The sequence below is a fragment of the Dama dama genome, chromosome 7 (assembly GCF_033118175.1).
Source record: "Dama dama isolate Ldn47 chromosome 7, ASM3311817v1, whole genome shotgun sequence".
NCBI classification, from domain to species: Eukaryota; Metazoa; Chordata; class Mammalia; order Artiodactyla; family Cervidae; genus Dama; species Dama dama.
The window spans coordinates 40,884,514-40,911,546 of NC_083687.1; positions in this window are offsets into that span (position 1 = coordinate 40,884,514).

Below are 27,033 nucleotides of genomic sequence, written 5' to 3' on the forward strand. Positions count from 1 at the left end.
TAGGAAAATGATCTTTTGATGTAATGACTGCATACAGACTCATTCTTCCTCTAGGGGAAAAAAAAGGCACTCCTACAACACACACACCCCAGACCGTGGGTAGTGATGGGGCTAATACACATGCCCAGAGCTACACCCCCTACCCAGACCTGATATTCTTTTTATCCATCATACTTCAAGCATCAGATCACTAATTCATGTACAGGATAAGACAACTGCCAAATGATTAGACTACAGAGGGAAGCGCCTCAGACACCTGTCACGTTGATGAGAGCAGCACCGTCCTCTGACCTTTGCTGGTTCAAGGTCGATAACGAGCCGAGTCAGGCAGCGTGTGCCGACTCCATTAATGTGCGCTGTGTGCACACTCCGGAGCGCCGCGGCTCCCGTCAATTAGAGTGGGGATGCGAGGGACCGCTGATTACCGGAGATGTGGCATAGTGAGCCGCGCTTACCTCTCCTTCCGTACCCTGCTGCATTTTAATTAGCCCCAGTCCCTCGACAACTTCTTCAGTGCTTCGTTATTGCCATCTTCAAGGAACTCAAGTAAGGCTTTTTATATTTCATGTTGCTAATTGGAAGAAATGTTGAACATCCTAGTAGTGGGGCTTGATGAGGCGCTTCTTAGAACAATACAGTCTTGACTTGCTCGGAGTGTGTGTCGCGGGACCAGGGAAGAAACCACAAAGAGAGATGGACAGCTTCCAGTAGGGAAAGCCGCGGGGATGCACAAAATAAACGCGATGTGGCTCCACGGACAGGTGTGTCCACGGAGGGGCCTGTCTGTACTCTTACAAAGAAAAAGGCTATAAGCAAGCAATCTTTGAATCCCCAAATTAAGAAATTTTTAAAAAAGGAGTTAAAACATCTGGAAAGGGAGAAGTCTTCAGATTTCTGATACTGCTCTCTTATAATAAGAAACGACCTAGATCTTGACAAAATATTCTATCCAGAGACATTTAGCAGGGAAGTTTAAAATATGAAAGTCAGCAGAATTTGTTCTTATAAGCCAACAACCCTGGTTCTTCGGGAACAGTGGTTATTAAACTCAAGTCAGCATCAAACCACCCAGACTGCTGTGAAAAACAGACTGCGGTGTTCACACCCCACTTTCTTCAAGTCTCTGATTCAGTAGGTCTGGGGTCCTCTAGGGGATCTGCATTTCGAACAAGTTCCCAGGTGCTACAGATGCTACTCATGGGAAGCAAAGGACCACACTTCAAGAATCTCTCTCCTAGAGACAGCTAACCAAAGTGCAGCTGGCGTGCCTGAAAGACATGGGTCCTTTGCCTTTTAAAACAAGGAAAATCTTACATGCGATCGCCTAAGTCACTGAAATATCAGCATGAACCTTTATTTTTTAATTCATTTATTTATTATAATTGGAGACATTACTTCACAATATTATAGTGGTTTTTGCCACACGTGTGTCTCCCAGTCCCGAACCTCTCTCCCACCTCCCTCCCCATTCCATACCTCTGGGTTGCCCCAGTGCGCTGACTTTGAGTACCCTGTTTCATGCATTGAACTTGGACTGGTCATCTATTTCACATATTTCACATATGGTAATATACATGTTTCAATGCTATTCTCTCAAATCATCCTACTCTCGCTTTCTCCCACAGAGTCCAAACTTTATATGCACTAACATCATTATTTTATTTAATCATATTAACAAATATTTGGGGGTGGGGTGTTGTGTGAAGTTCTTTAGTGCAAGAATGTTCCTAAGGAGTTCCTTGCAAAGTAAAAAGGGCCTCTCTTTGGTGATAATGCCTCCTTCATGACACCCTCTTACTCTGGCTTTATTCATATAGGATAAATCACAACTAACAGACCAAGCTATGGGAACAATGACCTGGGAAGTACTTGAAGTAGTTGAATACATGTGTGTCGTTATTGTTGAAGATTAGTTGGGTGTTCTATTTCGGGACTTAATCTAAAAAGTATTCCAAACACATAATTATTATGACTATGGAACAACATGTTTTAATATATGTAGACTTCGGTTCCATATCTACAAGATATGGAAACTCACTTAGCAATCTTGGCTCTTTCTAGATTCAGAGTTCATGAGAGGGCTCCCCCTTCTCTACATGAGTCAACATGGTTAGTGCCTGGTGGGACGCTCAGATTAAAGACGAACTTTTTAAATTCTGGGTTCAGTCTCTTTAGCAAGTGTTTTCTTTCATTTGGACCAGCACCAAATTGAAAATACCTCTTCAGTTGCATCTCCTCAGTGTTCCTGCAGGCAGAACCTCAAAACCACACTTCACATTCCAAAATATCTACCAACCCAGATGCCCCTGGAATAAGTAATGCATAAAAAGGTAACATTATGTACCTTGGGAAGATTTCATCTTTTGAGAAATTATTCCTATGGCAGAATTGTTGACATCCTTGAGAAGAGTACTAGGAGATCGCTACATTCGAATTCGACTGAGAAATCACTTGAAATTCATACATATTTCCTCCATCTGCTTTATTTCAATGAAATATTAGAATGTCCAATGCTACTGATTTAATAGCCTAGTATTCTGAAACTAATGAATTCTGAATTCCCTCTACAACATCAAATTTATCGAGAGCGCCCAGTCAATTTCAAAGTTCATGCCGAGTATATAAGATAGACTAGTGCATAGTCTGTGTCCTTCAACACTTCAGGCATAGCTCAAGGTTTCAAAAAACTGAAAGTCTAACCATGGTATTTTATTCTCCCTTCTGTCCTCAGGATTTCTGTCTTTGAAAGGCTTGCTCAGGCACCACTCTCTTTTCCAGAGTGTTTGTGTAGTCCCTCATTTTGCCTCTCATGTTTTTAGATGATAAAATTAAAATTGACTTTCTCTCCACCCCAGCATACCTCAAAAACCACTAAGCTTGTATGTAGAAAATTCTCTTCATTTACCAAAACCTCTGACCGGAGCAGAGTGGGACTTTCAGGTGCCATAGACATGTGCAGTCAGGAAGGTGAGGAAGAGAAAAACTCACACCCTTTCTTTTTGACATTAACCTTCCAGTGACATACAGAACATATTGAAGTCTGCAAGGATATAATCAAAATATCAGTATCTTTAGAGGAGTAAAATAATAGAATGCAGGAACAGAGATGATTGCAGTAACAGAGAAAAATAAAGACAGCTTATAAAATTTTTAAATGAGAGTATAAAATTCTTGACTGCTGGAGTCACACGTCTTTCACAGGGATCCCAGAAATGAGATGTCTTATACATTTCGTGTCTTACACACTCAAAATCTCACAGCCCAAGTTTTCATTTTCACAGTGTTTTTTGGTAGCTTTTGAGATTGTTTTCTTCAAGGGGTCAGAGTAAGACTCTACATAATCCTGACATAAACCTAGAAAAGACTAACTCTTCACAGAGCAAGCCATTAAGACTACATGCCCACACAGGCAATAATGAAAGATGTTTATAAACCAAAAGTTTTTGTTTTGTTTTGTTTACCATCTACTTTCATTGACGTCCTGCCTGGAAGAGCTGTAAAGAAGGGGAAAAGAAAGGGAAAAGAGGGGTGAGTTGGGGGCTGGGTGTGTGTGTGCGTGTGTGTGTGTGTGTGTGTGTGTGAGTGTGCGCGCGCGCACGTGTGTGCGTGTGTGTGTGTGTGTGCGCGCGCGCGTGTGTGCGTGTGTGTGTGTGCACGCGCGCGCGCGTGTGTGTGTGTGTGTGGTGTGTGTGTGTGTGTCTGTGTGTGTGTGTGTGTAGGATCAGAGTGCCCTCTGGTGGACATAATTCATTTCTTTATTCTTTTAAAATACAACAAAGGAGAAAGGCAGCAAGAAAGGGAAATTAGAAAATGAAAAGGGGGAAAGAATATAGAACAAAAGTAAAAAAGAAGAAAATAACAGCTTAAAATATCAAATTTAGAATGAATAGGTTTCATAAAATCTGGTTTATTACGTAGAGCTGAAGCTTATTACAATAAGCTGAAGCCTTACTGACAATTGCCAATATCCCACACATATTCATTCCACTGCCAAATTTGGGAATATGTGTCATTCATGTCAGCTAGGGAAAAAGAGAAATTCAGAAGAAGCTCGCAGCACCATACTCATGCCTCCAATCCTATAATGATCCAAAATAAGGCCAACCGGAGCCACTGTCTCTCTGCCCAGGAGTAGACCTGGAACTTTCACTGCCCACCAGATTGTGAGAGATTCAGGGGCCCAGAAGCCCAGCCTCTAAGCTCCTCTCATCAGCCTGCATCAACCCAGTGAAGGGCTCAGTGCTTCCCGGCCCTGATAACCTCACCACTAAAGCAAGCACAGTGGTTTCTCACCTTGTGGAATTTGCAAGCAATCACCTTCTGCTTGCAAGACTGTAAGCTTCCTTAAATATTTAGCCAAAGGGCTATTTTGAAAATGGGCAAAATTAATTAGGTTCATTGAAAGCCATTAAGATGTCCTAGGGCGTGCAACCAAGCTGAAGCTAAGCAGTAAAGAAAGGAAATGCATACACAGCCAGCTGTGACAAATCACACACGCAGGTGGGACAGAAGGAAAAGCAAAGCAAAGACAGGAATTCTTTTTACATGCACGGATCTCTTCCTTCTATCCCAGAAAGGGCAGCCAGAGAGTCACATGACCATCCCTCCCTGCCTACAGGTAAGACAAAGATGTGACCACACGTGTCTCCTCCTTGCCGCCTCCTCACAGGTGAACCTGGGGTCATTCTAGGCTGAGCTCCTGTTCACAAGACTGAAGGGAAATTCAAAGGCAATTAGGTTCAAATGGACAGATAGTCATGCGGAGCGAGTGACTGACCTTTGGCATAACGCTTGGATATTGTGTTTCTTTGAAACACTGAACACCCTGCATAGTTTGACATATTCTAATTAGGTGCTAACCTAAAGGCGCTGGTAATTAAAATGCATTTTGTTTCTGAAGGATTCAAATTTCTAGGGAACCAGGTCCTTGTCACCTCTTGATTTGCACAAGTTACATGTTTTATAATATGAATCTGTTTATATTTCTCCTCTCCTCCTCTCTCTCTCTATTTATTCACTATTATCATGCCTTTCCTTATTGAAAAATGAAACCTAATTATCTTCACTAAGAACAAGAAGAGGGCCGTCAGAGAATGAGATGGTTAGATGGCATCACCAACTCAAGGGACATTCTGAGCAAAGTCCTGGAGATTGTGAAGGACAGGGAAGCCGGGCGTGCTGCAGTCCATAGGGTCGCAGAGTCAGATACGACTTAGCGACTGAACAAGAGCCTTCTTGCACAAGCATGAGAAAATGCGCTTACCACTGTGCCAGCAGCAGCCCCTGACTAGGCAAGGGCTCTCATCCTCTTGGCGAGAAGGCTACATTACAGGCAGGAAACGGTATGAAAGATGGTTCCACAATGGTGGAGCAGAAATTCTAAATATCATTAACAAAAAAATCTCCAAAATTTAGTATGATAAAAGTTTAATATCAAAGTGAAATTCATTTCCCGTATTAAAAAAAAATTAACTTGAATGATTACTATTGTTTGGTGGGGAGACGTTGTCTCCTGCAGAAGTGTTTACATTGGAGATAAGTCACCAAATTAAAAAAAAATTTTTTAATGTTTTCTTTTGAGAAACTGTGAACTTATCAAAACCAAAAATGTGGGGTTTTTCTTTCTCACTAAGCTGAAAAAGTCAGTTATATCAAATATCTAAATCAACTCGTGGTTGTAAATTGGACATTAGCAGAAATATTATTTTAGAATATAAAGACAATACATTTAAACCTTATATCTACCTTGTAACAATATTGGGTGTTCATAAACAATAATACTAATTTTTGACATTTATTACTGTGTGTAACAGAGTACCTCTCTAAACATAATCCAGGTTGCTAATGCCAAAATGATCTATTATAAATTGCAAACAATTTAGTTTATAAACTTTGTGCTTTTAGCAATTTTGGAAAATCAAAAATGATCTCAATTTTTGAAAATTACACCCCATTTAACATAATTCTAAAAAATGAAGCTTCAATCAATCAAGGTAGTTAGAAGAACACTTCTGTAACTAGATTAATTCATGCGATGATCATTTATAAGATTAATTTTACTTGAGGCTCATAATTATTTCCTTAGTACTAATTACTAGCTTAGGCCCACAGCTATTGACTCAAAGTTTCTTATTCATTCAGAAAATATTTATTGACTACTGGGTGGTAGCAATACATTATTTTCCTTCTAACTGACATTTTTCAAATGCTGACATTAGAGAAGAGACAGACAAGTGTTTGACACAGTTTTATAAAGGTCTTAACCATCCATTGCAGTAGCATAATAAAGGGCTATCTAATCAAACATAGAAGAATCAGGAAGACTTCCTAGAAGACATCTGAACAAAGTTTTTAATGATAATAGCAATAACAGCATTTATTCTAAATGTTTCAGTTTTTCAGTTAACATTCACAGCAGCGCTATGATAGATGCGATATTATTATCCCATTTTTCAAATAAGAAAGTGGGGGCAATAAGGGTTAAGCTACTTACTAAAGGCAGTATAGAGAGAAGTAGATATTTCTGGATAAAAATATAGCCTAGCCTGAATCTGCAGCCCATTCTCAACCACCCACTATGATGAACTCTTTCCTATTTCAAGTAGAGGGAAGAAGGGTTCAAAGGTCCTGAGGTATAAAAAAAGACTAAGCGTTCAGAGACCTGCAAGCAGATTAGTGCAATGAAAGCACGGAGTATAAGATGGGTGCTAGTGCCCAAAACCAATCTACATATATCAACAAGAATTCTAGGCCTTGCTGGTTGTAATGCTAATTCAAGCAATTGTACTAGGCAGGGAAGACTAGTCTGAGCCACAGTAACAATACAGCCCTGAAATCTCAGTGGCTTCAAACAACAAATGTTTCTTTCTTTTTCCTGTGACAAGTCCAGTATGGGAAGCTCTGCTTATCAGTCACTCAGGGACCAAGGCGAATCTGGGGTCCCTCTGAACTCTTGGCTTCCAGGATAGTTCTGGAAGGAATGGGGAAATTGCAGAGTCAAGCCCCAGCTATTACTAATAAATGCCTTGACCCAGATGGGATGTGTATCACTTTTATTTACTTTGCACTGTCCAACACCAATTACATGATCACATCTAACCTCAGCAGAGTAAGAAGGACACTCCCCCCTGTACTCAGAAGTTGAGCAGAACCGGATATTGGCAATTATGAGCAATGCACACCATCATGACTTTTTTTTTCAGTATTGAGAGAGAATAGCATGCAGCATATAAAAAATCTGATTTTGAGTTAGACATAGTGAGGTTAGAATCCTAACTCCACAGCTTCTTAGTTTATTCTAATTAGGTACTTAACCCTCAAAATTGCAGTTCTTTTTTTGATTTATTTTTAATTGGAGGGTAATTGCTTTACAATGTTGTGTTGGTTTCTGCCATACATCAACATGAAACAGCCATAGTTATACATACGTCCCCTCCCTCTTGACACACCCCGCCCCTACCTCCCACCCCATCCCACCCTTCTAGGTTGTCACAGAGCGCTGGGTAGAGGTCCCTGCATCATACATAAAATTCCCACTGGCTATCTGTTTTACATATGGTAATACAGCTGCTTTTTACTAAATATAGGAACTTTATCCTGCCAAGATTGTTAGTGAAGTTTAAATGAGATCATGTATAAAAAGCATAATGTATGTGCTTCATTCAGTCAGTTCAGTCACTCAATTGTGTCCAATTCTTTGCGACCCCATGGACTGCAGCATGCCAGACTTCCCTGTCCATCACCAACTCCCAGAGTTTACTCAAACCCATCTCCATTGAGTCGGTGATGCCATCCAACCATCTCACCCTCTGTCGTCCCCTTCTCCTCCTGCCTTCAATCTTTCAACATCAGGGTCTTTTCCAATGAGTCAATTCTTCACATCAGGTGGCCAAAGTATTGGCCTTTCAGCTTCAACATCAGTCCTTCCAATGAACACTCAGGACTGATTTCCTTTAGGATGGACTGGTTGGATTTCCTTGTAGTCCAAGGGGCTCTCAAGAGTCTTCTCCAACACCACAGTGGAAAAGCATCAATTCTTCAGCACTCAGCTTTCTTTATAGTCCAACTCTCACATCCATACATGATTACTAGAAAACCTTGACTATTCGGACCTTTGTTGGCAAAGTAATGTCTCTGCTTTCTAATATGCTGTCTAGGTTGGTCATACCTTTTCTTCCAAGAAGCAAGCATCTTTTAATTTCATGACTGCAGTCACCATCTGCAGTGATTTTGGAGCCCAAAAAAATAAAGTCTGACACTGTTTCCCCATCTATTTGCAATGAAGTGATGGGACTGGATCCCATGATCTTAGTTTTCTGAATGTTGAGTTTTAAGCCAATTTTCACTCTCCTCTTTCACTTTCATCAAGAGGCTCTTTAGTTCTTCACTTTCTGCCATAAGGGTGGTGTCATCTGCATATTTGAGGTTATTGATATGTCTCCTGGCAATCTTGATTCCAGCTTGTGCTTCATCCAGTCCAGCATTTCTCACAATGTACTCTGCATATAAGTTAAATAAGCAGGGTGACAGTATACAGCCTTGACGTACTCCTTTTCCTATTTGGAACCAGTCTGTTGTTCCATGTCCAGTTCGAACTGTTGCTTCCTGACCTGCATTCAGATTTCTCAGGAGGCAGATCAGGTGGTCTGGTATTCCTATATCTTTCAGATTTTTCCACAGTTTGTTGTGATCCACACAGTCAAAGGCTTTGGCATAGTCAATAAAGCAGAAATAGATGTTTTTCTGGAACTCTCTTGCTTTTTTGATGATCCAGCAGCTGTTGGCAATTTGATCTCTGGTTCCTCTACCTTTTCTAAAACCAGGCTGAACATCTGGAAGTTCACGGTTCATGTATTGTTGAAGCCTAGCTTGGAGAATTTTGAGCATTTCTTTACTAGCGTGTGAGATGACTGTAATTGTGCGGTAGTTTAATGTATGTGCCTAAGGCATAGTAAAAAATAAATAAGTAGATGGTGGTTTCATTTTGAATTGGTCAAGAATTTGTCACTCAGGAAAACTTCAGAGTAAACATGATGAAAAGGATTATAGGAAAATAATTGATTAGACTTAGGTTATACAATGAAATATTCAGTGAAGCTGCAGGAAATTCAAATGTATATGCTACAAACAAACATACTCTACTTTGGTCCTCCCTCGTATTTTTTTAAATTTTTTTCTTTAATTGAAGGATAATTGCTTTACAATATTGTGTTGGTTTCTGCCATACATCAACATGAATCAGCCATAGGTATATATATGTCCCCTCTCTCTTGAACCTCCCTCCCACCTCCCACGACTTCCAACCCCTCAAGGTTGTTACAGAGACCTGGTTTAGATTCCCTGAGTCATTCAGGAAATTTCCATTGGTTTTTCTTATTGCTGTACAACCAATTACCACAAACTTGGTGGCTTGAAACCATTCCCATGCATCAGCTTACAGAAATCCAGAGAGGGTGCTCCTGGGTTCTCTGGTTCCTCACCAGACTAAAATCAAGGTATTGTCCAATCTGTGCTCTGTAGTGGGGCTTGTGGTCTTCTGCAGTCTTCCACAGTTAATGAAGAGTTCAGTTCCTTCTAGCTGTGAGATGGAGCTCCCTGATCCTTGCTGCCTGTCAGTCAGGAGCTGTTCTCAGCTTCTAGAAGCTTTCCAGAGTTCCTTGCCATATAGTCCACCAAGGTCGTTTAGGACACAAACATGTGCTTTCTTTCGGATCAGTGGATACTCTTCTCTGTGACTTCTTCTGTTATCAACCAGAGAAAACTCTGTGCTTCTGAAAGGGTCACTTGATTAGTTCATGCCCACTCCAGATAATTTTCCCTTTTATAATATAATGGAACGTAATACTGGAGTGATACTCATCATATCCAAAGGTCCCACCTGCACTCAATGGAAGAGGATTATACAAAGATAAAGAAGGTCTTTGGTAATCACCTTAGAATCCTGCCTACCACATCCCTCGTGGTTCTTACAGGTTGAACACAGCAGTGTCTGTAAGTACAAATAGTGGTTCATGGAGGCAAAGCATAGAAACATCTATGGTACAGAACACACAGTCCTGAGTGCCACCTAACCTTTGATGGCAAATACAGTACGTACAATACTTAGTGCCAACTAGCCTAGAATTTCTGAGGCTTGTTTATTTGGAAACCCACTCCCAAGTATAATCTTCGCATATTTGTTGTAAGGCAATTTTCCATGTGCCTTGCATTTCTGCACATCTTGCAACCAGAGGTACACACCACCCTTTGTTCTAGACTATCTTTTAAAAGATATTTATAGATCAAGGCAAGCTTCAAAGATGGAGGTGGTGTCTCTCTCAAGAGCAAAGAACATGTTTGTTCACTAACCTATATGGACAATGTATCTCCTTCCAAAGAAAAAGGCATGCATGCACACTGCCCACTATAAAAGATTCAGATTCCACAAGTAAAGAGTTCTCTCCTGAAACACAGCACACTGTGTTCAATCCATCCATCTGGAGTCATCTGCTTTCATCCCCATGGAATATGGAGACAAAGGGAAACTGACCAGTCCAGACTATGACTTCTTCATCTCCAACCTAAGATTCTCATGTCTTCTGTCAGCATCCATGAAACTGTGGCAAGCTAACATATAATTTTGCAAGTGGAGTAAAATCTTAGACCTTTCATAGTTCTTGACAATATTCAATGTTTTGGAAGAGAGGATATGTTAGTTAGGCAGCAGTAGGGAGGATGGCATTAAATAAAAGCATGCTTTGTTTTAAAGAAACACAAGATGTTCCAAAAAAGTTACAGTGTGTTCCAGTCAACAAGATACCGTAGTGCAAACAAAAACTAAACACCACAAGTGATGGATCTATTGATTCCTCTAACAGATATAAAGAATGTACAGTAAGGGGGAAAATTGCTTTTAGAAGTAAAAAATTACAGCATTTATTTGTAAAGAATTATACACACATATTTTCCCCCTAGGTGATAAGCATTCTGGCAGAATGCACTTAGAATTACATAGATTGATTTTAAAACTAAAAAAAGAGTTTCCATATGATCCAGCAATTCTATTCCTAAGCATATATCCACAAAAGTTGAAAACTCTAATTTGAAGAGACACATGCACATCAAGTTTCATAGCAGCATTAGTCACGATAGCCAATACATGGAAACAACTTAAATGTCCAACAACAGATGACTGGATGAAGGAAATGTGATACACACACACACACACACAATGGAATACGACTCATAAAAAAAAGAATGAAATAATGTCATTTGCAGAATCATGGATGAACCTAGAGATTATCATACTAAGTCAGTCAGGCAGAGAGGTACTGCTAATACGTGGAATCTAAAAAATAATAAAAACCAATTTATTTACAAAACAGACTTACAGACATTAAAAAAACAAACATAGTTACCAAAGGAGAAAGGGGAAGGAGGATGAATTAGAAGTATGGGATTACTAGAAATATACCACTATATATAATACCAATAAACAACAAGGATTTACTGTATAGCACATGGAACTATACTCAATATTCTGTAATAACCTATGATGGAAAAGAATCTGAAACTATATACCTGAAACTTAGTCAATATTGTAAACCAACTGTAGTTAATTTTTTTTAATAATTTTAAAATTATCTAGATTGAAAGATAACTTGAATAATTTAGACTTAGATCGTCTGGTTTTATTTATTAAGGAGGAAAATCACAAGAATTTTACATGAATATATTCAATGCATGTTTATTTTTCTTTTCCTCAGTACTATTAATACAGATAATGTTATCTTTATTTGTATAAAATAACTTTTAAATATATTTTTGTTTAATGTCTACATATAATTGATTTGTAATCTACAAATGTAACTCCAAATAATTTCTAATTTGGAGTTACATTTGTAGACTACAGATCTTACTTTTAAGAAAATGTCATTTCAATCATAGAAGAAACCATTCCACTATGACCAGAGTTAACAGATTACACGAAGTAGATAAATATTAGTTTTTCCATTGTTGTTTTTAGTCACTAAATCGTGTCTGACTCTTGTGACCCCATGGACTGTAGCCCACCAGACTCCTCTGTCGATGGGATTTCCCATGAATAATATTGGAGTGGGTTGCCATTTTCTTCTCCAGGGGATCTTTCCGACCCAGGGATCAAACCCACATCTCCTGCATTAGCAGGCAGATTCTTTACCATTGAGCCACCAGGGAAGCCCAGTGTTTCCATGGGAGTTTTTAAAAACAAATGAAAAATTCTTATGAGTTTTGTTGTTGTTGTTCAGTTGCTCAGTTGTATCCAACTTTTTGTGATACCAAGGACTGCAGCATACCAGGCTTCCCTGTCCTTCACCATCTTCTGGAGTTTGCTCAAAATCATGTCCATTAAGCCAGTGATGCCATCTCATCTTCTGTCGTCCCCTTCTCCTCCTGCCTTCAATTTTTCCCAGAATCAGGGTCTTTTCTAATGAGTCGGCTCTTTGCATCAGGTGGCCAAAGTATTGGAGCTTTAGCTTCAGCATCAGTCCTTCCAATCTTATGAGTTTAATTTCTCACGAAACTTTTTCCCTGCCTCTATCCTTTAGTTCTACTACTGAATATCGAAATACACAAACACACACTTACAGCCACCTAGAATTCTTGTATAGAAAAGGAAATTTATTAAGAAGCATGGATGTCTTTTGGGAGTTCACTAAAATCTCACATCTAGACTTATGTTGATGTGTACTTAATATACCTAGCATATTTATTTCTCATTGTCTAACACCAAATTAATATTTTCAATGGTACAAGAAATGTCCTGGCCTGTGGTTTTAAAGGCTTCAGTATCTAGAATCAGGAAGGCTACAGGACACACTCCACCCCAGAATCTTTCATCCAGCACAATTTGTTAGCTCATCACTCTTTAAAGTTTTAATTTCAGTTACTGATGCTGCATCAAATCTTTGATTTTGTTCTGCTTGGGTGTGGGATATCTACCAGTCTGAGAGTCAATTAAAGTTTCTATTTCAGTTGATCCTAGTCAAAATGATAAAACCGTTTTCCACAGAGGGCATTCACTTACCATCGGACTTGACTGCATCACAAACTAAAAATCATTAAGCTTGATTCAAAATTAAATCAGAAGTCAAATGAAAATATTTCCTGCATATAAGAACATTCATGGGACATAGTTTACAAAGAGTTCATTTTGAAGAGAGAGTAAGGACTGAGTCATAATTTCTTAGATTAGAGCTTTCCATTTATTCTGTTACTCAGTTTTTCTTTTGGAAACTGATTCCATCAGACATCAGTCATACTCACAATGGTATCTTTTCTATATCATGGAGGCCAGGAGATATGTGTCATTCTTTGCCCTTCTATTTATTTGAGAAGATAGAGACATGATACAAAAAAATCAGAAATCAGATTTAAGAAGGTTAAGAGAATGACATGGTATTAATATATGTCATTCTTAAAGTCTCAGCTTTGAAAATTTATTATATGAATTAGGTTCTGGAACTTGGAACGCCAGTATTAATTCAATTTTGTGAATGTAAAATAACAGGTTGGTATGGCTAGATAGAGATATAAATAGCCATATTTACATCCATATTGAATGCATCATGTTGAACTTGTTGAAACTTTTGAAAATATAGAAAAATGTTGAAAAAAAACATTGAAGTCATCCAATATCACGCCACCAATAATAGTCCCTATTAATATTTTGGTGCAATTTCTTCTAATATTTTTTAGTATATAAACACATATGTATATTAGAAACTGGAATGTTAATTTTTAATGCAGGTTTGTACCATTTTCCTGGGACATAAATATGTTCCAAGAATGTAGGTGTTGGATATGTTAAGTACAGCAAAGTCAGGGTGGCCTCCAAAAGGAACAAGAATGAGGCTTGGAACAAAGTTTATTACAAGCATACCTCATTTTATCGCACGTCACAGATACTGTTTCCTTTACAATTGAAAATCCGTAGCAACCCTGTATCCAGCAAGTCTATCAGCTTCATTTTTCCAACAGCATTTGCTCACTTCCTTTTTCCAACAGCATTTGCTCACTTCCTTTTTCTGTGACACATTCTGATAATATTTGTAGTATTTCAAACTTTTTGACTATTACTATATATTTGTTATAAATATAAAACTTTAGCAGGTGAAGAGTTGCTTCTTATGAATGAGCAAAGTAAACAGTTTAAAATGAATCTATTCCTGGAAAAAAGAGGCTGTGAAAACTGTTGAGATGATAACAAAGGATTTAGAATATTACATAAACTTAGTTGATAAAGCAATGGCAGAGTTTGAGAGGAGACTGATTGCCATTTTGAAAGTTCTACTGTAGGTAAAAGGCTATCAAACAACTTCACACATCACAGGAAAATTGTTTGTGAAAGGACATGTCAATTGATCCAGCAAACTTTTGTCTTATTTTAAGAAATAAAATTTAAAATAAAAGTTCACAGCCACCCCCAGTCTCCAGTAACCACCATCCTGATCAGTCATTAGCCATTAATGTCAAAGCAAGACCTTCCACCAGCATAAAAGACTACAGCTTGCTAAAGACTCAGATGATGGTTGGCATTTTTCAGTAACAAAGTATTTTTTAATTAAGGTATGTACATTGTTCTTTTAGACATAGTGCTATTGCATACTTAACAGAAGATGATATAGTGTAAACATATGTATGCACTGGAAAACCAGAAAATTCGGTGACTCCCTTCACTGTGATACTTGCCTTATTGTGGTGGTCTGAACCGAACCCACATTATCTCTGAGGTGTGCCTTATACTCACAGGTCTCAGAGAGGCGGTCACTTTGTGCCATGCAGAACCATCGAAGAAGCACCAGAGTGGTCAGCAGGCAGTGGACAGGAGTGAGCGGAAGGCCTCGGCCAGAGACTTTATTGGGATTTCTATAGGAAAGGCAAGGCGGGGCAGGGCAAACAGCTTAGGGCTGACTAGTGTGAATGCTTCTGACGAGCTTCGGGACACAGAGGGGGTCTTTAGTTTCCTCTGGCGCTGGGCTGATTTAAGGCAGGAGGAATATTGGCTTGGTGTGTGAGACACTGATAAGGAAGTATGTGGGGGACATGCACCTGAAATGTGTTGGTCTGTGTATGGAAGACATGCTCCCGGCCAAGCCCTTTGTTATCTCTAAGAACTGGCTCTTAGATTCCCCAGGGATGGGCAGTCCCACCCCTGTCATCAAGGTGACAAATTCCAGAGCATCAAGAATACGAAATAAGAAAGTGTAGCTAATAAAACTGGCCTGTGATAGATGGACAGGAAATGGACAACCCAGAATTTGAGAAAACACAGAACAAAAGGTATGATCTCTTCATGACTGCCTAGTAATTCAACACAGAAACATCCCACAAGTTACACAGTATTTCTGCTACTATTAGATTTTTTTAATAGTTGTTTGGCATTTTAAATAGTTTCACAGTGAATGGACAGAGAAGAAAAAGACAAAAAAAGAAAGAGACATGTAAAATATACATACTGCTTACTCTCCAGAAGGGCTTGGGGCAGGAGCTCAAGTTGATTGTTGTGCTGAAATTTGGTATATATTTTACTATTTATAAGTGATATAAAGTTGATGGTGTTACTTTCCTGGCTAGGTTTTGTGGATTGTATTTGTTCTTGTTGATCCATATAGTTTTTGGAGAATGGGTGGAGAAATTCAAAGTCAGTAATAGCTGTTTTCCCAAGTAACTGGAAATCTCTGCCTTTGTTTTTAACTGAAAAGTTTTGTCCCTTTGATCCAAAATTTTAGTATCTAACATTTAACTGATATTTCCAGCATTGGAAGAGATCCTGATGCTGGGGAAGATTGAAGGCGGGAGGAGAAGGGGATGACAAATGATGAAATGGTTGGATGGCATCACCAACTCGATGGACATGAGTTCGAGTAAGTTCCAGGAGTTGGTGATGGGCAGGGAAGCCTGGCGTGCTGCAGTCCATGGGGTCACAAAGAGTGGGACACAACTGAGCGACTGAACTGAACTGACTGATATGACTTATCTTACAAGTTTCTTGTTTCTCCCATCACTTTTCCTTTCCTTGGATACCAAATGTAATTTCCAACATTAAAGCTATCCTAGACTCAAAGAACTCATAAATTACCCAGTTCAGCCTAAACTTACAGCAGAAATCTCTTCTATAACTGATCCAAAAACACACAAACAAACAAACCTGAAAATGACTATTCAGATGCTGCTTTCTTATTTTCAAGATAACACAGGCAATATTTAGAAATTATATACATTTGGTGTTTTGACTTGGAATAAGTCAAAAAATAGACTCCTGGGAACCAATGAGCAGAAGCCCATTGGTCTCATTTCAACTTATTGTATGGATACTCAGGCATACTTGTATATGCCAGAGAGCAAAAGATAGTACAGAATAAACGCAAATGCTCTTTCCTGAAGATATGAAGGGAAGGGTAAAAAGCACCATTTTATATTACAATAGAAATACACATTAAAAAGTAGATTGTGATACCTGGATAATGTTTTTAAGTGAAATGTGAGTTCTCAAAGAAATTTGACAAGTATCATTAAGCATACTTCAGTGGGAAATTTGAGAAGCAATTCTCATCTAGGGTAACAGAAAAAAAATCATTTGTCTTGTATGTAAGGACATACAGCTTCCAGTGTTTTAATGTCTCCTAAAAATTTTCTGTTCACAATCAGCATTATTTTCCCCAATTGCTCTCTGTACGACATAGTTTTCACTGACTTGACAATTCCAGTTTTACTTTTTTACTTAGTCTCTATTTGCAATAAAATAAAATTCTTAGAATAGTTATGACACTCCAGATATAACCAGGTAGTCTTACATAATCTGAACCTTATTTAGGCTTTTAAATGTGCAGTCTAACATTCAATTATGATTGTTTTTAACTCTTGAATCTCATCTTTGATTCTGATTACATTTGGAACTCCTAGGTATTTTTGATAGGCATTATTCTGTGTGTAAGTGTGTAAATATATCTATAATATTTTTATATAGATACATACCTACCTAAAAATACTGATACAACTCATTTCTTAAATATCAAATTTTATATCTGTCCATTTATATTTTACCTTGTCAATTTCAACCCTTTTCCCTAACCATTGAGATAATTTTGAGTCTTAAACCCAAAATCCAAGAGCTCAAAATGGGAGTGGAGATGAGGGTAGTTAGAAAAATAGTACTTCCATTTTTTTGAGTGTCAGGCCTAAGATACCCAGAGTAGTTACAAAAACACAAAAATATTTCTTTAAACTAACATTATGGATTTCACCTACAATGCAAGTAGGCTTCCCACAGGTTAGAAAAACATGTTTTTTAAGTATTGATTTAACTGCCTGACTTTGAAAATGTGATGAATAGGACATACATAGATAGGCATCCAGTGGCATGCAGCTAGAGGCTTCCCTTCAGATAGACATCAATCTCTACAACAAACAATATATTCAGTTGCTCGGATATTTCTGAGATGACCTCGCTTGATTATTCTCCAGCTCCCCTTTTCTCTCTAGTCTATGAGACTATTACAAAATACATTGCTTATATGGTATTTCTTTTTTGATTTGGTAGATTCCAGTGGGAGCTCATTAACTAAGATATGGACTATTCACACTACTTCCTTCTGGAGAGAGAAGGAAGGACAGAAAAAAGGAGGAGGGAGGAAGGAAATCATAATGGTGGTACTAGGATACGTGATGCTTTTGAAGTGTGGGGCTGGAGAAGACTCTTGAGAGTCCCTTGGACTGCAGGGAAATTCAACCAGCCCAGTCTAAAGGAAATCAGGCCTGAATATTCATTGGAAGGACTGATGCTGAAGCTGAAACTCCAATACTTTGGCCACCTGATGTGAAGAGCTGACTCACTTGAAAAGAACCTGATGCTGGGAAAGATTGAAGGCAAGAGGAGAAGGGAACGACAGATGATGAGATAGTTGGATGGCATCACCAACTCAATAGACATGAGTTTGAGCAAGCTCCAGAGTTGGTGATGGACAGGGAAGCCTGGCGTGCTGCAGTCCATGGGGTCACAAAGGGTCGGACACGACTGAGTGACTGAACTGAACTGAGGATATTGAGAGTCACAAAAATAATAATTATGCCTTGGGTCATTGTTCTCAATATTTAGACAGAAACCAGTATTGGCTCAGTAATAGCACCTTTGATTGCTGATTACTGCCTAAGACATCCCTTGAGATATATGTGCCATTTTATGACATTAAAGTGTAACCCTTCCTTAACACTGAATTGTGGAAAGAATTGTGGTTAGTTGAGTACATAGACACATGCATTTATTACTACCTCTCCCAAATCCAGCTAAAGTGACGGAAGTAGGATTTTTTTTTTAAGTTAAAGATCCTCATGGACAAAGAAAATGTGAAGGAGACATCAGCAAATTAGAAACATCAACTGTTTTTCACAAGATAGAAAAAGGATACAGGAATGATGTTGACTTAAACTTATGGACCCCAAGAGGGTAGTATCAATGAGAAGCAAATTGCTTCATTGTCAAAGAAATTTTAAAAGGTTCAGAAATTAGAAAATCAGGTATTACACGATAGGGGGTTTAAGTCTGGAGATAAGAAAAGGGAAACTGACTTTATAAACATGCATAAGAAGTTAAACCTTCAGGTTCCCCGTTCTGCCTCACACTTCAAGGAAGCTTGTTTCCCATTCTCATGGGGTAATAAGTGTCTCTTTCCCAAAGAAACTGAACCAGAAATGCCCCAGCTTGAAAATGTCAGGCACAACTAAAAGCAAGGATAAGGTGCTAGAGGGGAAAAAATAGAGAGTAAGTCTATTTACTGAGAAGGTGACACGAGCTTTACAATCCCTTCCTCTATCCAGTTGCCAAAATGTCTGTAGACTGAATAATAACCCCCTGGGCACTGGAGTTGACAGCCTTCCAAAATATTCCAAATAATCCCTGTCTCCTGGCACTCACACTCCATGTAACAGCCTTCCCTTGTATGTGGGTTGGACCTAGTGACTCACTTCCAATAAATAAAATATGGCGAAAGTAATGGGAAGTTTAATTTATAAAAGACGGTGATTCTCTTCTTGCTGGCCCGTTCTTCTCGTCTTACTGGCCTGCTTACTTTAATGAAGTTAACTCATCCTGCGGAGAGACGCAAGTGGCAAGAAACAGGGCAGCCAACAAACTGCAAAGAACTGAGGTGTTCAATCCAACAACCTAGGAGGGACTGAATCTTAACAAATGGTTACTTGGCTCAGTTGGTTAGAGTGTGGCGCCAATGGCACCAGGGTCATAGGTTCAACCCCGACATGGGCCCCCATAAGAATCTTAGCAACAACCTCGTTATTAGGCCTGGAAGCGGACCCTTCTCCAGTTGTGTCTAGAGCTCTAGCTAATACCTTGTTTGCCATCAGTGAGAGATCCTGAAACAGAGGAGACAGGAAGCCATGCCCAGATTCCTGACATACAGAGACTGTGGTATAATAGATGTTGCTTCAAGTCACTATGTTTGGGGATCCCTTTCTATGGAGCAATAGATAAATGATCCAGGTATTTTTTAGAACAACCCTCTATCAGAAAATCGAGTGATCAAGAGAAAAGACCTACAGAAATGGACATGTGATGGACTCTCAAAAAAAAACTCTGACCAACTTACAGTGAAGTCCATGAGCTAATGAAGTCGGCACCCTGATAAAGATCTACCACACTGCTCTGTCGTAAGAATAGGTAGCAAGAGTCACCAGAAGTTGAGAGAAATCTCTGACATGGAAGGCAGGCTAAAGCAAACATACAAAAAGAAAGAAACTTCAAGGAAACAGAGACAATTCAGAAGATTGGTAAGAAGTTAAGCTACAAACAAACTAAAATTACTATTCTCTGGAAGATTAAAAAAGATACTACATCTATGAAATGAGAAGAGAATTCTAGAAGAAGAAAAGAAGGATCAAGAGGGAGAAGAGAAGGGGGGAGAAGGAGGAAGAAAGGGAAAGAGAAGAAGAAGAAAAGGGGGAAAGAGAAGATAGGGAGGCAGAAAGGGAAGAAGACCAAAAAAAAAAAAAAAAATGACTACTGAAACATAATGTCATAGGACTGAAAATATAATTGAGGAAAATTTTCAAACTATAAAACAAAAGGGAGAGGAATGTGTAATATGAGATAGAAGGTTAAAAAAAAAAAGACAATCCACAAAGTCTAGTATCTGACACGTGCTGGGTGCTTAGTCGTTCAGTCGTGTCCGACTCTGCGACCTCGTGGACTGTAGTCGGCCAGGCTCCTCCATCCATGGAATTCTCCAGGCAGGAATACTGGATGTGGGTTGTCATGCCCTCTTCCAGGAGATCTTCTGGACCCTGGGATTGAACCCAGGTATCCCGCATCATAGGCAGATTCTCTACTGTCTGAGTCACCAGGGAAGCCCTTCTGACTAATAGGCATTCCAAAAAAAAAAAAAGATTTAAAAGGAGGGATTAATTAAAAATCATAATAATTAAACTTTCTCAGACTTAAAAACATGCTTCTCCGTTTAGACAAAGTCCCCTGAGAGCTCAGAAAAGTGATTTAAAAAAAAAAAACCTACAGTAAAGTATATAATCATGAAATTTCAGTACATCAGAGATAAAAAGAAAAACTTCATGGCTTCCTTAGAGAATAAATATAAATCATCTGCAAACAATAATGAACAAAGACAGGCATGGAATGTTCAAAAGTAACATTGGGAGCCAAAATACAAGGGAATAATGACTTAAAATTTCTGTGGGAAACAAATTTTCAACCAGAATTCAATACCTAGCCAATCAACTAACTATGAGAGCAGAATAAACTGATATGTAAGGTCTAAAAAAGTTGTAAACAAAATGCCTTTTACATAAAGCTATTGAAATCTGTGTGACAGCTAAATGAGGGAATAAATCAACAGAGAGGAGGAGAACCAGGTAAAAAGAAATTCAGTATGGGAAAAGGGATAAGATAGACTATATAATAAAGCAGAAAGAAGTGCCAAGACCATCACTGTATAGTAAGTCTAGAAAGGTTACTGTCTCATCTGGAGCAGGTGGATTATGGGCTCCAAAACAGAAAAAATAGAATTTAACAGTTCACTTGGTAATTGTATTGAGCAGCTACTGGAGATACGAGAAAAAGTTGTTGGATGCATGAGAAGAATTAGAAATAGTTTCATGCAGATTAAGCTGATAAAGAAGTTGAGACTATTTTTAACTGCAAGGAAAGAAGTTTTAAAAGAAAAAAACTTTGACCATGAAATACTACTGGACTAGGCAGTGAACAATATTTCCTGAAATATTATGCTATTTCATAATTATAAAATGTACACTCAAAATATTTTAACCAAAAATTTGAAATATAGTTGTTTTAAAAAGAAGGTATAGGAAATGTAGTGAGGAACACAGGTGTAAGGAGAGAAATCCTCACATACCATAAAAGGAACTTGATAAAAATACTACAAAAGTGATAAAGAAATGGCAGCATCGTGCATGCTAATCGTGTCCAACTCTGTGAGACCACATGGACTGCAGCCTGCCAGGCTCCTCTGTCCATGGGATTCTCCAAGCAAGAATACTAGAGGGAGTTGCTGTACCCTCCTCCAGGGACCTTCCTGACCCAGGGATCGAACCCATATTTCTTACATCTAACCTGCATTGGCAAGCAGGTTCTTTATCACTAGTGCCATCTGGGAAGCCCAAAAAGTCAGAATTTGGCAGCACAGGAATATTATTTATAATGTAGAATGAAATACTCCATAAGACAGATAAAATAACAGAAAATACTTTTCTATGAGAAGTGAGATAAATGGAGAAAAATACTAGTGTTCTTTGTTATAAGCCTTTTCATTTGTCTTTAATAATATGTGTATATTACCTTAATTAAAAAGAGCTTTAAAAACAAACAGAAGAGAATTACATAAATCTGTTTTTCTCAAAGGATGTTCCAAATCCCCAGTTAAATGAAAAAGCCATGATGCACCTTAATGTATGTGGTAAATTTTTTTATTTTCACAAAATCAAAAACAAATAAATATAGTTTATATGTATATAAGTGAAAGGGTACAGACAATACTGAAAAATACACTCATGTTCATTCTGATGCATTTGAGAGGTGCAGAACTGAACTGGAGGAGAAAGGAGATTATTAATTTCCATGTAAACCTTTAATCTTTGACTTGTTACAAACATTAAAGTTGAAAAGTCAATCATTTGGATTCTAAACCAGATAATTTTTATATTACAATAAAGGACATTTAGTGGGACAACTGGTGAAGTTTAAACAAATTCTGTAGATTAAAGTACTACATCAAGGATAATTTCCTGATTTTGATAATTATACCATTATTGCGTAATAGAATGTCCCTGCTTTAGGAAATACTTAGGGGTAAAAGAGCTTTACATCAGGAATTTATTCTCAATGAATTCCAATAATATACATATAAAATAAAAAGAAATCAATACAGAAAAAAGAGAGAGAGAAATAAAGTAGATGTGATAACATTTAGAAGAATGTAGATGAAGAATTTAAGGGAATTTTTTGTACCATTTTTGCAATGTTTTTGTACATTTAAAGTTATTTAAAAATAAAAAGTTTTTTCAAAAGTCTAACCATGTACAAAAAAGACTCTTAGGTTACTCCCCAAAATATATCCTTGAGATTAGGACAAAAATATATTTTTTGTCATGGTATTATTAGCAAGGTTCCACCATCAGATATTCATTATAGAAATCAGTTAGGAGCCAAGAGATATTATAGCTGTGTTCTTCCTAAGACAGAAGGAAGTTAAAATGACAAATAAGACTCATCACCCTGGAGTGGTTTAAAGAAAATGCACTATAATTGTTTTAGAAAGAGTTATTTGGAAAGAGAAGTATTTTTTGCTCTGCCTCTCATATTGCATCTATATCAGACAAGTTGATCTTATTAAAGATAATTGAAATGGGATTTTAAAGCGTACTTTTTTTAGGTGCTTCAAGAACCCTGAAAAAATTGAAATGGAGCAAGTTTCCCCAGACACGTACTTGGAGAAATTTGTTTCTTAAACTTTATGGAAGGCATTCTGAACTAGGTCAGAGTTTTGTGTTGGTTAACATTTTCTAAAATTTTACTCTTCTTTAATGACAGCCACTGATTACTAGGCTAAATTTAATGACGGACAAACAAATTTTACTGAGTGGTAAGTTCTATTCAATTACTCCTCAGAGCTACCCACCAAAAACTGAAGACCTTATATTAAAAAAAATCTAGACAGTCACTGTTAGGCGTATGCTCTCTCTGTTACAATCTGCTTCTCTGGGTGTCGCTTTATTCACATATGCAATAAATATGATGTGTGGGGAGTGTAATTACTTAGCTGGGTAATTTAGGAAAGTCAGTTTGTTTCTCTGGATGTCACTTTCCTCATGATTAAAAAGAAGAGCATTAAATAATCACTTCACGTTCCTTTCCAGCTCTGAGAATGTTGCTGCTGTTGTTCAGTGACTAAGTCTTGTCCAATTCTTTGCGAGCTCTAAGAACACAGGTCTAAGAATGCTTGTATCAGAGTTCTCCAGGGAAACAGAAACATTAAGAGAGGACATGTCCAAAATCTACAGAGTAGGTTGGCAGGATAGAGACCCACGAAAGCGCTGCAGTCTGAGTCCAAAGGCAATCTGCTGTCAGATCCCACCTCCGTCAGAAGAAGTCAGTCTTAGTTCTATAAAGGCCATCAACTGATTGCATGAGTGAGTGAAGTCGCTTTGTGACCCTATGGACTGTAGCCCACCAGACTCCCCCATCCATGGGATTTTCCAGGCAAGAATACTGGAGTGGGTTGCCATTTTCTTCTCCAGGGAATATTCCTGACCCAGGGATCGAACTCAGGTCTCCCACATTGCAGGCAGATGCTTTACTGTCTGAGGCACCAGGGAATCCTTGACTGCATGAGGCCCACTCATGTGATGGAGGGTAATCTGCCTCACTTGAAAAGATTTAAGTGTTAAACTCATCCAAAAAGACCATCACAGAAACTGCCTAAACAGTGTGTGACCAAATATTTGGTCATGATGACCCAGTGAAGTTACATATAAAATTAGTCGTCATGATACTTTGTCATAGAGACAATTACGTTAAAAGTTTAAAAATTAAAAACAGCATGAGAAGGTCTGTTATATTTTTCTCACAGGAAGTCCTGAGGAACTCCACTACAACTGGGAAAGCATCATAGTTTTTAAACAACTGAGATGTTCTTTATCAGTGGGCTCCCCTGGTAACTCAGATGGTAAAGAATCCCCCTGCAATGCAGGAAACCCAGGTTCCATCCCTGGGTCGGGAAGATCCCCTGGAGAAGGCATGGTAACCCATTCCAGTATTCTTGCCTAAAGAATACCATAGGTAAGAGGAACCTGGTTGGCTACAGTCCATGGGGTCACAAAGAGTCAGACACGACTGAGCAACTAGCGCTTTCACAGTTGAGCCGTGGCATGGAGTGGGATTAACTCTCAAACAGCATTTCCAGTTACCAACAGGACATGTTATACAACTTCAAAATACAGTGACTTACATAAAAGATTCTGAATTGTACTGTTGAATCCACTTCATATTTACTAAAGATGGTTCTGGCCTGAGTCCCCAAACGTAGATCTGGAAAGAATTCAGAGGCCTATCACCTGCATTTTTTCTTTACGGAATTGTATCTAGAGGCTTCCTTAGTAAGATTCCAACCCACTATTTTAGTGTTATGATGATATACTTGGAGTACTCGCATCTCATTAGAATTATTTATATCAGAAATAAAAATACATTAACTAGTAATCACACTGTTACTTATTTAAACATAAATATATAGTTGTGAAGTAAAAGAGCAATAGCAATGTTATATTAATACTACTATAGAAAAATACAAATCTCTTTTATTTGTCCTTTGACTATTTTTCTTTGATGGATTCTAAGACCTTGGGACGTGGAACCAACTACAAAACAAGCAACATCAGCCCTTTACTAGTATTCCCTCATTATTTCAAAATAACTCTGACCAAATTTCACTTTAACCACTGTAGTGACCAATGAGAAAATGTAAGTGAAATAAAAAGCTATAAGATGAGAACGTAGCACTCTCTGGTCTGTATGAAGTTTCTTAATCCTTTGTTCACATATGAACCTGAGGACTTTCGTTATAAAGGCAAGAAAGAACCCATGTGGTGGTCTAGTTGCATCAAGATTAACTTTCTTGTTATTAAAATGAATGAAGAATGACCTTCAGAAGTGACCTTTCAGTTTGCCGGTAAGTCCTCAGATGAGCTTGAATGAAGACAGTGAAGGTAAGTGTTAAGCTTCCATCCCATGTGTTACTTAGCAGGTCTGACTCTAGTTGTTGGACATATAGTGGAAGTTTAAGGAAGGAAAAATGTGGTGGGCTTTATTCATAAATATCCTCTAACCCCTCCCCAGTAACCAATACGCCTATATGCCTACTAGTCCCCAGACTGAGTGAAAACAAGTCACTCTTGTAAGTTTGAAATTCCTCATTGAGTACTGTGGTAAATTCATGGGTACCTTCCCAAAGTGTAGCTGTTCAATGATCAGGTTCTTTTCAGGAGGCTTTTGCATGAAAAGGCACAGCCTAGATGCTCTAAACTACTTTTTTTGCTAAGCCTCACTTCTCCACAGACCAGATATGATGACAAACTGATGTCAAGTTCAACAATGTGGCCATTTGCAACATATATCAAATCATCAAGCTGTATATTTTGGATTAATATAATGTTATATGTCAATTATATCTCAATAAGACTGGGGGTGGGGGGAAACAGTATGACATCCATGTTCCAACACATTAAGAACCATTGTTTGCCTGTAGTTTTAAGGGCAAAAGAGGTCATTATGGTCACTGTGGCCAATACAGAAAAAGAATGGTTTAAAAGACATTAAAAAGTTCTTTAAATGGACAAACATATAAAAGAAGTGAGTGCGGCTGTAAGCAAACATGGGTGAACAGGAAGAAAGTTGGTGCCACCCCATTCCTTTCATGAGGTGTTAATTGGAAGAAAGAGATAGAATGAATCCTCACCTTCATGCCTGTGGTATAAGGAAAGAGTGCCAAATGAGTAGCTGGTCAAGGGCCCAGGTCAAGAAATTTCCTTGCAGTATCCCTAACCATAGCTGTTCCCAGCATGAGTGTTCTGAGAGTGTTCTGGGCTTGCAGAGTCCACAGATTTCCCCAACACCCAAGACACACTAGAAAATACCTGTGACATTCAATGAAGTCCCAGCTGCCCATTTGGGTCTCTTGACATGGAACATTCAGTGAGACAGGAGGTTGTTCTCTTAATTAATAAAACAGAGACTCTATTAACTACTTCACAGGGACATTACCAAGGAATATAAAAGTGACATTCGCTCAGTCATGCCCGATTCTTTGCGACCCCCTGGACTATATAGTCCCTGCAATTCTCTAAGCCAGAATACTGGAGTGGGTAACCTTTCCCTTCTCCAGGGGATCTTCCCAAACCAGGGATCGAACCCAGGTCTCCTGCATTACAGGCAGATTCCTTACCAGCTGAACCACAAGGGAAGTCCAAGGAATATAAAGGTATATCCTAAAGGAAATCAACCCTGAATATTCATTGGAAGGACTGATGCTGAAGCTGAAGCTCCAATACTTTGGCCAAGAGTCAATTCATTGGAAAAGACCCTGATGCTGGGAAAGATTGAAGGCAAAAGGAGAAGTGGAGTTAGATAGCATCACTGACTCAATAGACATGAATTTGAGCAACTCCAGGAGACAGCGGAGAAGGGAAAGGCTACCCACTCCAATATTCTGACATGGAGAAATCCATGGACTGCATAGTCCATGGGGTTGCAAAAAGTCAGACACAACTGAGCAACTTCCACTTCCCTTCACTTCTAAGCCACCTCGAAGTCACTCATGGGAGACAGTGGAGGACAGAGGAGCCTGGTGTGCTGCAGTCTGTGGGGTCACAAAGAGTCAGACACGACTTACCAACTGAACAACAATAATAATATGTTTTTATACATAAAGTAGAGCTGGTCATTGAAAAATCAAAACTTTGTGTATATATGGTGTTGTG